Here is a 14,531-nt window from a genome sequence, read left to right on the forward strand (position 1 = left end):
TAGATATCTTCACCAAACCATTGCCCAAGGATGCTTATGAATATCTTAGAGGCAAGTTGGGGGTAATACCCCTAACTCAAGCAATATAAAAATAACAAGGAAGTTGCCCTGCATCAACAGGAATAAATCATTGAAATATTAGAAGAATGATGCAGAGGATGACAGCAGGAGTAGAAATTCCAAATCAGTCACAAGCATGGTGATAGAGGGAGAAAATATGAGATGCAAAGCCTATATTTCACATGTTAAAGATGCTACATCTTTGGCATTTATGTCAAAGAGGGAGATATGAAGAAACAGATCAAAATAAACAAAATAAGAGAAAGATACTCACGAGGCAGATACATATGAAAGAGGGAAACTTATTAGAAGCTGAAAAGTAAAGATATATGATCAGTAGTAAAACTACAACAAAAGAGGGAGAAACAGAAAGTGGCAGAAAAATGTATGTAATTTTGATGGTAACTAAGTTGATCAAATGATCAGTTTGGTTTGCCATCAATGCCAAAGAGGGAGATTGTTGGAAATGATTGAAAAAGATCATGAGGGAGATTGTTGGAAATGAATGAAGAGATTATACATAAAAAGTAATGGAACTGGTAAAGAATGTTCTCAATCATTGTTTTGTCATTGATGTCAAATTGGCTACTTGCAGGAATGACAATTTCTTTAGTGATCCAAATACTATCAATTGGTTGATTGACAAGGAGGAGGCAATCAATAAGATGTAACTAGAGTACCTAGAGAAAGGTTGAAGTTATGATGTTGTAATGAAATACAAGGATCGGCTAAGCCATTGATGAAAAAGTGAATTGATGACATACTCTAAGACACAGAGAATGGGCACACTAAAACATATCAAAGATGTAAGGTTTTAGCTAATTCATTTGTAAAGTTTAGCTAAGTTCATTAGAGAGAGAGAGCTGACCAAGCATATCAAGTGCCCAACAACAAACAAGTGTCGAGTAAATATCAAGTGCCGAGTAAACATCAAGTGTCGAGCATGAAACAGGTGCTAAGTAAAGATATAGATGTCGAGCAGGATACAAGTGTCGAGTAAATATCAAGTGCCAAACAAAAAACAAGTGTCGAGTAAATATCAAGTGCCCAACAGAAAACAAGTGCCGAGTAAATATCAAGTGTTGAGCAGAAAATAAGTGTCGAGTAAACATCAAGTGTCGAGCATGAAATAGGTGCTGAGTAAAGATATAGATGCCGAGCAAAAAAAAGTTTTGAGTAACACAGAACAAGCTGAGTATCAATAAACCAATAATGCCAAGTTGCTGCATTATTTTGAAATCGAAGATTCGCTAGATCTGAGTCGACAAGGTTGTTACCTAGAAGTTTGTAAACCAAATAGAAGATAAGATTGATGAGCTGATGGCACATAACACCATGTAAAAAGGTTTTTATCAAAAGCAATTGGATGCTAGACAAGGTTTCTAGATGAAGAAGAAAAATGGGGTAGATACATTGTATCCTACCTAATCCATTGAAACCCTAAAATTGGAGAAGGAGAATTGAGCAGGAAAGATATTTCAGATTTCTATTTAAGAATTCATAAGGTCATGAAGCAAAAGTGTGGTGGTGAGAAAGTATGAAATCATGAGCTGCTGAAGAAAAGTGCTAAGGAGTAAGAGAACAAAGAATACTCTATTTCGTTGGATGACCATAGATATGATTGCATTGGTATGATGAGTAAAGAAGACTCAAGGAAACAAAGCTTGAGAGGAAGACAAGCTAACAGAACTAAAGTGATTAAAAGCCAAGCAAAGGATTGAACTGAAGTATGATTTGTAATCTACAAGATATGTTGTAAGTTGAATTAGATCAAAGCCATTGTTGTTACTTTCTAACAATTGTAACAGTTAAGATAAAACCTATGGACTTAGGTTGGTTTAATAGCCATGTTGTAAATCCTTTAAGAGGGTGACATTCCAAATGAATGTTCCAAAGTCCTTTAACTAGGCCCATTCCTAACAGTTTGGTGAAATCTTCTAACAAGGTCACATTTAACAATGTATTGTAGCCTTTAACAAGGCAAGCTTTTCATAGGGTAGACCATCAGAAGTGGTTAAAATCAATTGCACAGTTATTTTGTGGGTATCATCCCCACCCTAGTTTTACCTTCTTATTCCTGGAGGGTTTCTGGGTTATCGAATTCTTAGTGTTATGGTGTGAAGCATGTTTACTTTTCTTAGTTGTTTCAATATTTAAATTGCATGCATGATAAGTTCAGTTATGCACCATTAAAGATTTGTAGAGAAAACAAAAAAAGTATTATTATGGCATTTGGACCTTGAATAACTGATTCACCCCCCCTCTCAGTTATTCTAAAGAATTATAACAAATTCCCCTTCCAAAGTTCGCTTCCAAATTTTGCACCCAAAATTTGTGTCCAAAATTCCTTCCTTCGAAAAAAGAACCCTCTAATTGTGATAAAGAGCCCTCTCCTTAAATTGGGGCACTAATTGTGCATTCACCTAGGAGAACTCCTTGCTCACAACCCTTAACTCAAAATTAACTTTTATTAATCTTTTCTTTTATCTTTTCTCATGCATGTTAAAATGAATTATTAAATAAATTTATTTAATTTTCCACTTGACTTCTATTTTTAATCAATTTATTAGTTTTAATCCCATGTGCACTTTATAACATTATAATTTTCACTTATTTTATCTTTTAATTATTTTTTTAAATTTAATCTCATGCATAAGTCATGCGAACTTAAAACTTTTTTCATAATTTAATATATTTTCACTTTTTAATTTATTTTAGAAACTTAATTGATAAAATATTTATTAACTTAAATAACAATAATATTTAGCATTTATTTTAAAAATAAACTCTAAGTACATTATTATTATATTAAATAAATATTAGCGCATTCTAAATTTAAACTTTAACTTTTATCTTGAATTTTAATTCTCTTTATTTAATTAATTCTTCAATTAATTAAATATAATTAAATATTAAAATGTCATAATAATTTTTCATTAATTAAATCTTTTAATTAGACTTAATTAATAGAAAATACACCAAAGACTCATAAAGCAACATACAAAAACCCATCATAGAAAAACACATACTAAATCAAACAAAAAGGGTTATAATCACGAATTAATGTCATTCAACACATTCATAGGGTACATGATTCAGATACTTGTCCTAATTGTCAATTAGGACAAATGACTTAAGGGCTTAGGATTTGGACTTTAGAATTTATCTCCCCTCTCTTACCATTGAGATAATGCAATAGGGTACGCTCATCCTGGCAATTCAAGGAAGTCGATACCTAGTACCTGCAACCCACATAAAATCCATGCATGTAAAAGCACAATATTCTAAGCTAAACAGACAATGGTAGGAAGTGGTGCATCATGTAGATCCCAACTAGTAGGTGACTATGACTCCCTTCCTTAACCACATCAGAAATGCCATACATAAAGAAAACAAACACGCACACCATACACATGCAAGTATGGGGTAAGCATCCATAAGAAAATACATGTGATAATTATCATCAATAACTAAAATCACTGAATAATCATCATGCATACATGAAATATAGAGTACCAAGTAATCTCATCACAAATTCAACTGAATCTAAAACAATGTCCAATAATCTCAAAACCATACTACTAGTAATCAAGCATAAAACTAGCCCAATAGAGTTTGGCAATGATAACAAAAATGCGAACTAGGGGTAGGCACTACAAAGGCTAGACCCCTCTTCTACTTCTAGACAACCTAGGCAGGTGGACCTATTAGATTCTTAGTATGGTAATAGTATTCAAACCATAGACTAAATCTAAATAAAGTAAATTAAACCCTTATATCTTCTGTCGTTATGCAAATATCATAGACATAAGATAGATAATAACATGACCTAAGAAATTGATAAGCTATGTGAGGGAATCATTTCAACTCTTTCAACATTAAAGGGAAAATATATTTGATTAATGATGTTGATTTCAGTAAAATCAAGACTTGAAAACCATAACACTATGATCTTGTAGCTAATCAGTGCCTTATCTATTGGGAAATCCCACAAACCCCTAACACACATCCCTAAAATTCCTTGAAATATCCTATACATTAGGACTACCTAATCTATCCATTCACCTTTTGAATCAAACATCTACATCTTTCTGAATCTCATGCTCAACCTATCCCTTTATGAGATCTGCAATCCTATGATGATAAACCAAGGACTTACATGACTCCTAGAGTGATAAGAAAAATAAGTCAACATATAAAACTTGGAACAAATTTCAAATGAGTTTCATATTCTTTTTTTACAAAACACAAAAGATTAAAAACATCATGAATGGAAGATAAGATATAAGAATGAAGATTAACTTGCTACTGCATTTTTATTCATTTTTTTGAAACAAATACAATAAAATGCATGAAATTAAATCATAAATCTGCCTAATAGATCAAAACTATTTGCATTCTTATTTTTTGTTGTTCATTATAAGAGAAGTGCTAAAGATAAACGGTATCATAGCCATGAGAAACTTTCTCTAGAACTAAAACCCTAGTCTCACAATACTAACAAAAAATCAAGCTTGGAACCCCTACAATGAAACATAAAGAGAGAGAGATAGGAAAAGAATAAAATCCCAGATCAGATCTGGAAGTGACATGTGTCCACTTGAATCTTCATTCCATGTTGTTGTAAAACATCTATCATCTTTCTATAACTGAAATTTGATATGATTCTCATCATTGTTATGTAAAAAACTTGAAATATCTCTTCTTTAATGATGAAAATCCTTGTGTTGCCAAAATATCTAAAATGTTGATAATTCATCTATTGAATTGACTTGGAGGTGACAAAATCTTCCCCTAATTGCATTCATAATGCCTCTAATGTTCATCCAATTCACCATTTCATTGAAAATCAAATCTAAACTACCCAAACTGAATGAAACTGAAAAATGGATATCTGAGACAAAACCTTGAATATCTTGAACAAGTGGCTTCTTATGCAAAAAGAAACTCCAAAATGGAAATTTTGTTCTCTCCCAATTTCGAGGATATATAATAGTGCTATATTTTCTTATTAGAAATGCCTAGAATCTCAAAATAAATAAAAGCTCCTAGCAAGGGTCATAGGTCTACATTTCATTTTTCAAAAATTTAAAATCTCCCAAAATTGAAACTTTAACTTATAACTTTCCTGATTTAAAATGCCTTTGTATGTCCTGTCTACTTGTATCCTTTGCCATGTGGTAGCCTTTGATTATGTCACCATATCACTCTATTATTCAACATAGTTCCATGTCATCATGGCATAGCAATATTGTGACACATGACACCTCCATCCACATCATCAACCTCATCATCGTTGTCACATTACCAACCCCACCATGTCGTTTCTCGTCACTATGTCTCTATTCTAGTCAGCAACTGCCACATCATTGGTGACATAGCGACCTTGCACCATGTGTCACTATTCACTAATGTGGCCACAACAAAATCTATGTCAAGTTTGGGTCACCCTTCCATGTATCACATTTTTATTGGTTACTAGGTCCATGTCATTAGCTAAAAACATCATCTTGGGTGACATGTTTGTTCAAAATTTCTTCATATTTCCCTAGTGGCCTAGTACCCACACAAGATGATTGTACTCGTATCTAAAAGTAGAAATCTTTTGACACTTAAATTAAAAGAACTTTCATACAAAAACACAATGAAAACTCTCACCATAGCAAATGTGGGATATATGCATTAGAGAAATTTACTCCACTAGCATCAATTATTTTGTTTAGAAAGCCTCTAACTTGTGTGCACTCTAGATACAAACACCTTCACCAATTTATGCAATATTAGGGAACATTCACCCAATTTGATTTATCTTCTAGCCGATGTGGGGAAGCAAAAGAGTTCAAATCATCCTCTCTTGGCAATATTTTTGGCCATGAGCAATCCAAAACCAGAGAAAAGAAAAACTTTATGAAATGAATCAAACACTTGGTCCTTTAACTTCAAAAGGAATGGCTTTGATCTTGCTATGACTATCCCTCATTTTTCACATTATCATTAAAAATTCTTAGATAGATGATAAAAAAATCTATGACAAGCAAGGGAATTTGGGAGCTCAAGATCTACTAGTGAATATCTAGTGTCCATCCCTATAGGCATATACTCCTGTGCAATGTGAGTGTTAACTTGAATGATGGTTCCTTTATTGAGAATATCAAGACCTCTTTCTTCTCATTCACAAGTGCACCTGCAAGCCTTCAAAAATATGGCAAACTTTCTCCAATGCCTCTTGAAATTCAAATTCTCCTTGGTAGTGACATTTAAATGTTTCTTTTTAGTGTGGAGAGTAGTAGATCAAACCAGTGGTAGTTGGGGTTGTTTGCACCCTAAAAACTTCTTCTTCTTTCCTTCAATGGTTACTGGGTCTTTGTCATTAGTGAAGCCTCCAACATGGGCATGTCTTTCCTCAAAGTCTTGGAATTTTCCAAATTTGAGTCAAAATATTGTGGCCTCTGCTACAAAATGATGCACCCCTGCTATGATCAGAACACCTCTTGAAGAACCTCTTCCATCTCATTTTTAATGAATAGTTATAACAAAATTCTCAAGAGGTTTTTAGACTATATTCTCACATTTTGTCACAGCTCTCTCCCACTAATCTCTTATTTCATTAAGAAAAGAATAAGTTAACTGAAAAATATCCATGTAAGATACTAATAGAGATGGTAATCCTTAAGATCTTCCCTTCACCTATGAAGTTGGGGAGTAATTTAAAAATACAATCATAACTCAAGCCCAACTTATTGAACAAATCTATAAATATGACGAGTCTAATATGGAGGGAAAAGCCTTAGGATGAGCCTTCTTTATTCATTTCCATTTCATATTAAATCCTCAAATCCTTACTCCACTTTTACCTGATAACACACTAGTTCCCATTCAAGATATTATCCCTAATATCTTTTATTATATGAAAACATATAGCTCAAATATCAACTTGATCAAATTTTTTTTTGAACATTCATTCCTTACATCTCATTCGTTCTTCAAACACAAGTTTTAATTTTAAAGAATCATAATGAGTTAAATCACTACAATATCCCTTTTAAAACCAATGCCTAGTCAATCCACTAAAATAGGTCAGGTCCCAAAGTGGGTTTGGCTAAAACAAAATTTGAACTCAAACACCTAACATCTCAAAATAATCTAATGAACACCTGGTACCAACAAAAATTAATTTGCATCACTAATTCATCCATTAAAACTCAATTTAACTCTTTTTTGCCGACTACCAATTTCATGCCAAGGGGTCCTATGAGTGACCTTAAGAACTGACCAAAACACCTAATTGAGCTCTGAAATTAGACACACTAATTCTCTATTCCACATTCTTACACCCTACCAAATCTCATGTCATGACAATCAAAAAATCAAAAGATATTGACTGTCAAAGTTGCCTTTTCAAAATTACCTTCAAGAAAACATGCTAGAAAAGAATATATCATGTTCAATTCTAGCTTCAAAAGTAGGTCAAACTAACACTTGGGAGCATGAAAACTATGGCATTAGTTCATTATCATGAGGAAAATATAAATCTAGGATTTGGGCTCATGATGAATAACATGCTGCAATTGGTGAACAGTCAAATTGAGCTACTTAGATTTACAGAACTGGAAACACTGGTGGAAAAGTGATTTTCTCAAATGAAATGGACCTGGTAATTAAAGTATGCAAACAGATTCGTCAAGAATTTAAAATTGGCCCACTTCAATTATTTTTAGAGTAGAACACAATGATACAATCCATTTGATAAAATTGGCATGCTTAAAGTATTTTTAGAGTAGAACACAATGATATAATTCATTTGATCTCGCCTATCATCAATTTTGAGTTATGATATCTCGAACAGGGGTATCGACCAATCTGAACTTTATGACATCAATTTTACAAATTGTATATGGAATCATGTTTGAAAACTAATCAAATGGATTTTTCATAAGCTCAAATTAGAAACATAAGAAGTATCTAACCTCTAGAATATAATGCAAAAGGAAATTTCTTATTTTAGTCAATTGGGTCAAAGTTATAATCAGTCAAAAAGGGCATCCTAAATTTTTGAGCAATTTACATCAACATGACAACAATAAATGACTAACTTTGAGGGATTCAAAACCTAGTAAAAAACATATTGAAATGACTTGAAATCTGAAACATAGGTTATTTGATAGGCATACCAAACACTCTCTAAGTAGTGGGTCATGAAACATAACTAGGTGCAAGATATTCAATTGCAAACAAGGCCTCATGTCGATGTTTGACACCTGGGAAAAAATGCAGATTTGAACATTGCTCAAAATGAAACTTCACAAAATGACTCAGAATGTCAATTTATCTTCATGGAATGCATGGACAGATTGAAAAAGGATGTTAGGAACATTAAGCACCTCTTAGGCCTCAAAAGGATGGTTAGGTACACATGTATTAAAATGCACTCTAAAGGGCTTGAAAGCTTGGAATGGTACTCAAATCAGGAAGGCAATTTTGAGTCCCAACAAATGATATGCTTGTAGCTAGGTCTAACGTGGATCACATTAAGGGGTTAAAAGAATATTTAGCACATTAATTTTCTATGAAGGATTTGGGATAGAAAAACAAATACTTGGTATGAAGATTTTTAGAGATAGGAAGAACAAGAAATTGACATTATCTTAGGTTGATTATATTGCAAAGGTGTTGCAATTTTTTTCTATGGAGAATGTTAAAGTTGTCAACACACCTTTACCTAGTATTTTTAAGTTGAGTAAGGAGATGTGTCCAAAGACACAAGAAGAGGAGGACAAGATGTCCAAGATACCTTATGCTTTAGCTATAAGAAGCTTGATGTATGTGATGGTATGTACAAGGCCAAATATTACACATGATGTGGGCATTGTTAGTAGGTATATGAGTCATGTAGGAATTGAGCATTAGAATGTAGTTAAATGGATTCTCAAATATTTTTAAGGTACATCCAAGAAGTGTTTCCACTTTGGGGGCTCTATTACTGAATTACAGGGCTATGTTGACTCAGATTTGGTAGGAGATATTGATACCAGGAAGAGTACTATAGGATATGTATTTACTGTCGGTGGAACAATAGTAAGTTGGGTTTCTAGGTTGTAGAAGGTTAATTCTTTATCCACTAAAGAGGCATAGTATGTTGCTACTATAGAGGTTAATTCTTTATCAGTTCTTCTTGGAATAATTGGGACACCCTCAAAGGGATAATTATTTGTTTACAGATAGTCAAAGTGACATTCATCTTGCAAAGAATTTAGCTTTGTATTCAAAGAAAAAATACATACGGTTGTGTTACCATTTCATTTGGTTAGTTCCAGATGATGAACAATTAAATTTGGACAAGATACATATAGATGATAATCCAACAAATATGTTTACCAAGGTCATAACAAGGGAGAAGCTAAACTCCTCTTCAACTGTAGTTGGTTTTCTAGATTGAAAAAAATAAAAGAATAGTGGAGTCCAAGGTGGTTTCATATTCCAATGTGAGCTATAGGTTTAGTAGTGCTATGATCAGTCTCCAACTGGGAGGTTATTGTTCTGGAGTCTGATCAGGCTCGGAGTGGGAGATTGTTGGGATGTGGATCCTAATCAGGCTTAGAGGTTTATTTGCCATATTTTTCTCCCCATATTATTACTATGGGGGTTTGGGCATAGAACCCTTGTGGGGTCCTAAGGTAGTGCCCCAAGTGTTCTCCCTATCATAGTATAGGGTGGGGTTGAGGGGCAATTCCCCCAAAGCCAAAAATGACCTTGTATTGTAAAAGGCATTGACTATAATTTTTTCATTGGATGACTTATTCTAGCCCTAATTTTGTAAGAATAAAAATCTTGTATAAAAAGGCTTAGGGTTAGGGATTTCATAATGTAATGGTGATATTGTAGCTTCTTGCAGTGGTATTGAGCTATAAGGGATTAGAAATTGTAATCACTAGATAATAATAATATTGAACTTGTTGTTGGTGGATGTAGCCCAGGGATTGGGTGAACCACGTTAAAACTTGGTGTCTTGTGCTCTCTTCTATGTGATCTATTATTTTCTAATATTGGTTATATTTGCATGTAACTATTATTTATGTTTGAGCTTAATGCTAATACTAAGGAGTTTGTTGTCTTCATAGATAACCAAGTCCTAAATTTTATCAACTCATAGGAGAACCTAGGTTTGAGGCACATCAAATGGATGGATTTCTTATAGTCCTACACTTTCACCATCAAGCACAAAAAGAGAACAAATAGAAAGGTGGCAGATGCTTTAAGTAGGAGGTTGCTGAAAATACAAGAGGCCAAGTTGCAAAGTATAGGAGTGGATGGATTCAAGGACCTATATGAGGAGGACATTGAATTTTCAAAGGCCTACAAGGTATGTACTAACTTTGCAAATCATTTTCATAATGACTTTTTTTAATACACCTTGTAGAATGGGTTATTGTTCAAGGGTCAATAGTTGTTCATCCCAAGCGGATCTATGAGGGAAAATCCCATACAAGAGAAGCACAATGGAAGCATGAGTGACAACTTTGGTCTTAACAAGACTTTAGATCTTATGGAGAGGTTCTACTATTGTCCCAAGATGAAAAGGGATGCAAGGAGGTATATGGATCAGTGTGGCATATGTCAAAAGGAAAAGGGAATTTCATCAAATGCATGACTCTATCAAACTCTACCCATTCCTAATAGGCCTTGTGAATGTATTAGCATGGATTTCATAGTAGGATTAACAAGGACTAGGATTGATGTTGGAGCATCAAGCTTGGATTTGGTGGAGTTATTATTCTCATGGTTAGGGATGTGTTGGAGACACATTGGGGAACCTTATCCTATGTGTGCATAGAGATTGGAGTTATCATGTTAAAGTTTGAGTCATTTTTACCTTGCTACTAGAGCTGTGTTTTCTGGTCTCTGGGTGCCTATTCCAGGACATGTAACTAATTTCACGCAATGAGTTAGAGGGAAAAAATTTATTTTATTTTAGAGGACCTAAATTTATACCTTTAGTTCGAAGTACAAGTTCTAATTCAGTCAAAGCTAGGAGATATCGTGATTTTTCTTAGGTGTCAATTTTTTTTGGACATTTAATTTATGTTGGAGGCCAACTTGTGGCTCTTCAAGTATTTAGTGTTAGGTGTGTCTAGTTTTTAGCATTTTGGGATGAATTGTGACTTATATTGGTATAAGTAGGGGTTGTGGTGAAGTCTTTAATCATTATTCATTCAGAGGAGGAGGAGTGAGTGTGGAGAGTAGCTAAAGAGTGAGTTTTTCTTGAGTCTGTAAGAAGATCACCAAATGTGAGGTAGTTTATAGTAGGATTGTGATTAATCATCCAGCTTGGAGAAGAACATGGAAGATGGAGTGGTAGAGTGAGAGAAGATTTTCAAAGTGTGTGGAAAAAGCACCAAATGTGAGGCATTTTACGCTTGGATATTGGATAAAGTTTGAGAAGAGCTAGTAATTGTGGCTTGGAAAACAAGGAGATTGCTTGGTGGCCTTGCAAACATAAGTTGAGATCTTCCTTGGAGGTTTCTACTAGAGTGTGGATTTGTACTAGATAGTTTTTTGGTTGGATCTTGAGGGATCTTGTAGAAATGTTATTATAATTGCTTTGTATTTGGTCGTAACTAGGAAGGCCTTGTAGCCAGGCACATTGCGTGTAACAGTTATTTTATGAATAAATTATTGTAATTTGATATTAGATCTTGCATTGTTATTGTATTTCCACTATGTGGTTATTTGTTGGGGGCAAGGACATCTCCTTTTGGGATTGTCCTACCTTGCACTATGTAAAGGATAGGGTTAGATAGTATGTTTTTAGTGGTGGATAGGTTTAGGAAGATGAGCCATTTTATCCCATGCAAGATATCACATGATGCAAGTAATATTGCCAACCCATTCTTCAAGGATGTGGTTGGGATACATGGCTTACGAAGGAGTATTATTGCTAATAGAGATGTCAAATTTATGGGACACTTTTAGAAGACCCTATAGAAGAGGCTTGGGAAAATCTAGCTCATAATTATACTTACCATCCCCAAATAGATGGGTATACAAAGGTCATCAACAATATCCTAGGAAACCTATTAAGGTGTCTAACCAAGGAGTAGGTGCAAACTTGGGAGTAAGTCATACCACAGGTATAATTTTCCTACAATGACAGTAATAATAGGACAATGGGATTAAGCCCTTTTCAAGAAGTGTATGGAAATCATCCAAGGGGAATAATGGAGCTAAGGGACCTACCATTACATGACAACATTAGTGGGCATGCTGATGACTTTTTTCAATCCATGAAAGAAGTGCATGATCAGGTTAACAAGGCCTTGATGGAGGCAACCGTAAATTGAAAGAGAAGAAGGATGAGGGTAGAAGAGAGTTTTAGTTTCAAGTAGGAGACTTTTTGGTTTATCTAAACAAATCTAGGTTACAAAAGGGCATTCCAAGTAAGTTACAGATGAAGAGGATTGGGCCATGCAAGGTGCTTGAGAAGTATGGACCCAATGCCTACAAAGTAAACTTACCCATGGGCATGGATATCTCTCCCATTTTTAATTTCAAAGACCTAATACCATATAAGGGTCCTAAGGTGGATGGAGTGGAGTATCAAGAATAGTTAAGAAAGGATATCTCAGACATGCAAGTACCTAAAAAGAACCAACCATAGGTGGAGAAGATATTGTATTATAGGGTGAAGAGTACAAGAAACAAGGTCTATCAAGAACATTTGGTGAAGTGACTGGATACACTTGAAGCTGATTCCACTTGGATTACTAAGATTTATTTCAAGAAGCATGGCATCAATAAGGACTCCCTCTCTCCATCAGTCTCTTAGACTTCTTCTTGCAGGGGGGAATGGTGCATGAGCACCTAGATGTAAAGGTGAAACCCTTATTCATTCTTGGTTTGTAAATGGTATAACCAACCATTGAGGAAATAATGACTAGCAATAAAGTACCAATGTAAGTTTATGAGGTTTGAATAGGTAGGATTTGGAATGTGAGTCAAGTTTTGTCAATTAGGTCCTGATAGAAAAAAATTGCTTAGAATTTCTCAATAAGGAAAAATGGGAAAAAAAAGGCCTAAAAGGGGGAAATATGTGTTCAAAGTGTTACTTAGGTGTTTTAGGTTCATTTTATAAGGTTTGATAACAAAATAGTCAATTTTGAATGCTCAATTTGCAAAATTGCAAAAGTTGTCAAGAAGTTGTTGGTTGACAACTTTACAATTTTTTCAAAATTGCATGGCAACTTTTTGAATAGTTTTGAAGAATGAACTACATGGGTAATTATGGATCAAACTAAAGGCCAAGATGGAGGATGGATCCAACTTAAACACTTTCTAACTCATTTCCAAACATTGGATGCCAAGTTGTATGGACAATACATTCTGAAGGAGAGTATCGTGTGATAGAAAATGTGGTTTGGAGGACTAAATAAAGAAAGTAGATTGAATAACCTATTATTTTGGATGGAATAGTGTCTTGGGATAATTTTTCAAATTTTTGCATACTTTTTTGGTCTCAAGCATTCATTTTATAGGGTTTAAGTTTTGTGTTCTGGTTGTCCAATTTTGTGTTACCAGCATTCAAATGGCTATGGCTTGAACTTCTTTGGTCAAAACACCGTGGCTCTTGGAAATAAATAAATAACCCATATTTACTATGTAAATAATGATTTTGGGGTTTGTGCAAATCTATTAGTTAATTTTTCAAGTGATCCCTAGGCAGGCAATGAAAGCTTGACAAGGTGCAATGAAAGCTTGAATTGAAGTTTTGGCAAGAGCAGTGGTTTAATATGTGCCAATATTGCTTATAAAATAAAGAAGGAGGATATTAAGATTCCATAATCCATAGGAAGAGGTTGGATGTGGAGTTTGGAACAATTTGTGAAAGATTCATTGGCATTGCCTTTGAAACGTTTAAAATAATGATTTTTTGGAACCGTACTATACAACACCTTAGAGATCTAATACCTAGAAAATCCTCAAGCCTATTTCATTAGGAAATAAAGTCCTAAAGACACCAAGGGACCTTGTTAATATTTTTTGTGAGTTATAGCTTGTTCCTTATTTTTAGAAGGGATATTGAGGCTCTTAGGGTTATAAGGGAAAATAGGACAATTTAGAGTTTTGGGTATGGTAGAATTACCAAAATGATAGAGAATGTCATGAAATAACATAAGAATCATGAAAAGATGGTCTAACATTGGCTATGGCCCTTTGGGTGCATTTGGTCAAGTTTTGGCACTCCATGTCAAATAGTGCATAGTCAGTGAACTAAAGGTAGGGAATGGAAAATTGGATTTTTGGGTGAGTTTCTTGGTGATTGGGGATAGGGAAGGAGTACTCTTGGTTGGGGTTTGGGATAGTAACCCTAATTAGGCTAGGAGTATACTTGGAAGAGCAAGAAAGCTCTAAAGTGAAGAAGCTCCCCACCAAATTTCTAGTGATGAATTGATGCCATGATGAATGGTTCAAAAATT

Source organism: Cupressus sempervirens, chromosome 7, assembly GCF_028749045.1.
Source record: "Cupressus sempervirens isolate cs-2001-9-10 chromosome 7, ASM2874904v1, whole genome shotgun sequence".
Taxonomy (NCBI): Eukaryota; Viridiplantae; Streptophyta; class Pinopsida; order Cupressales; family Cupressaceae; genus Cupressus; species Cupressus sempervirens.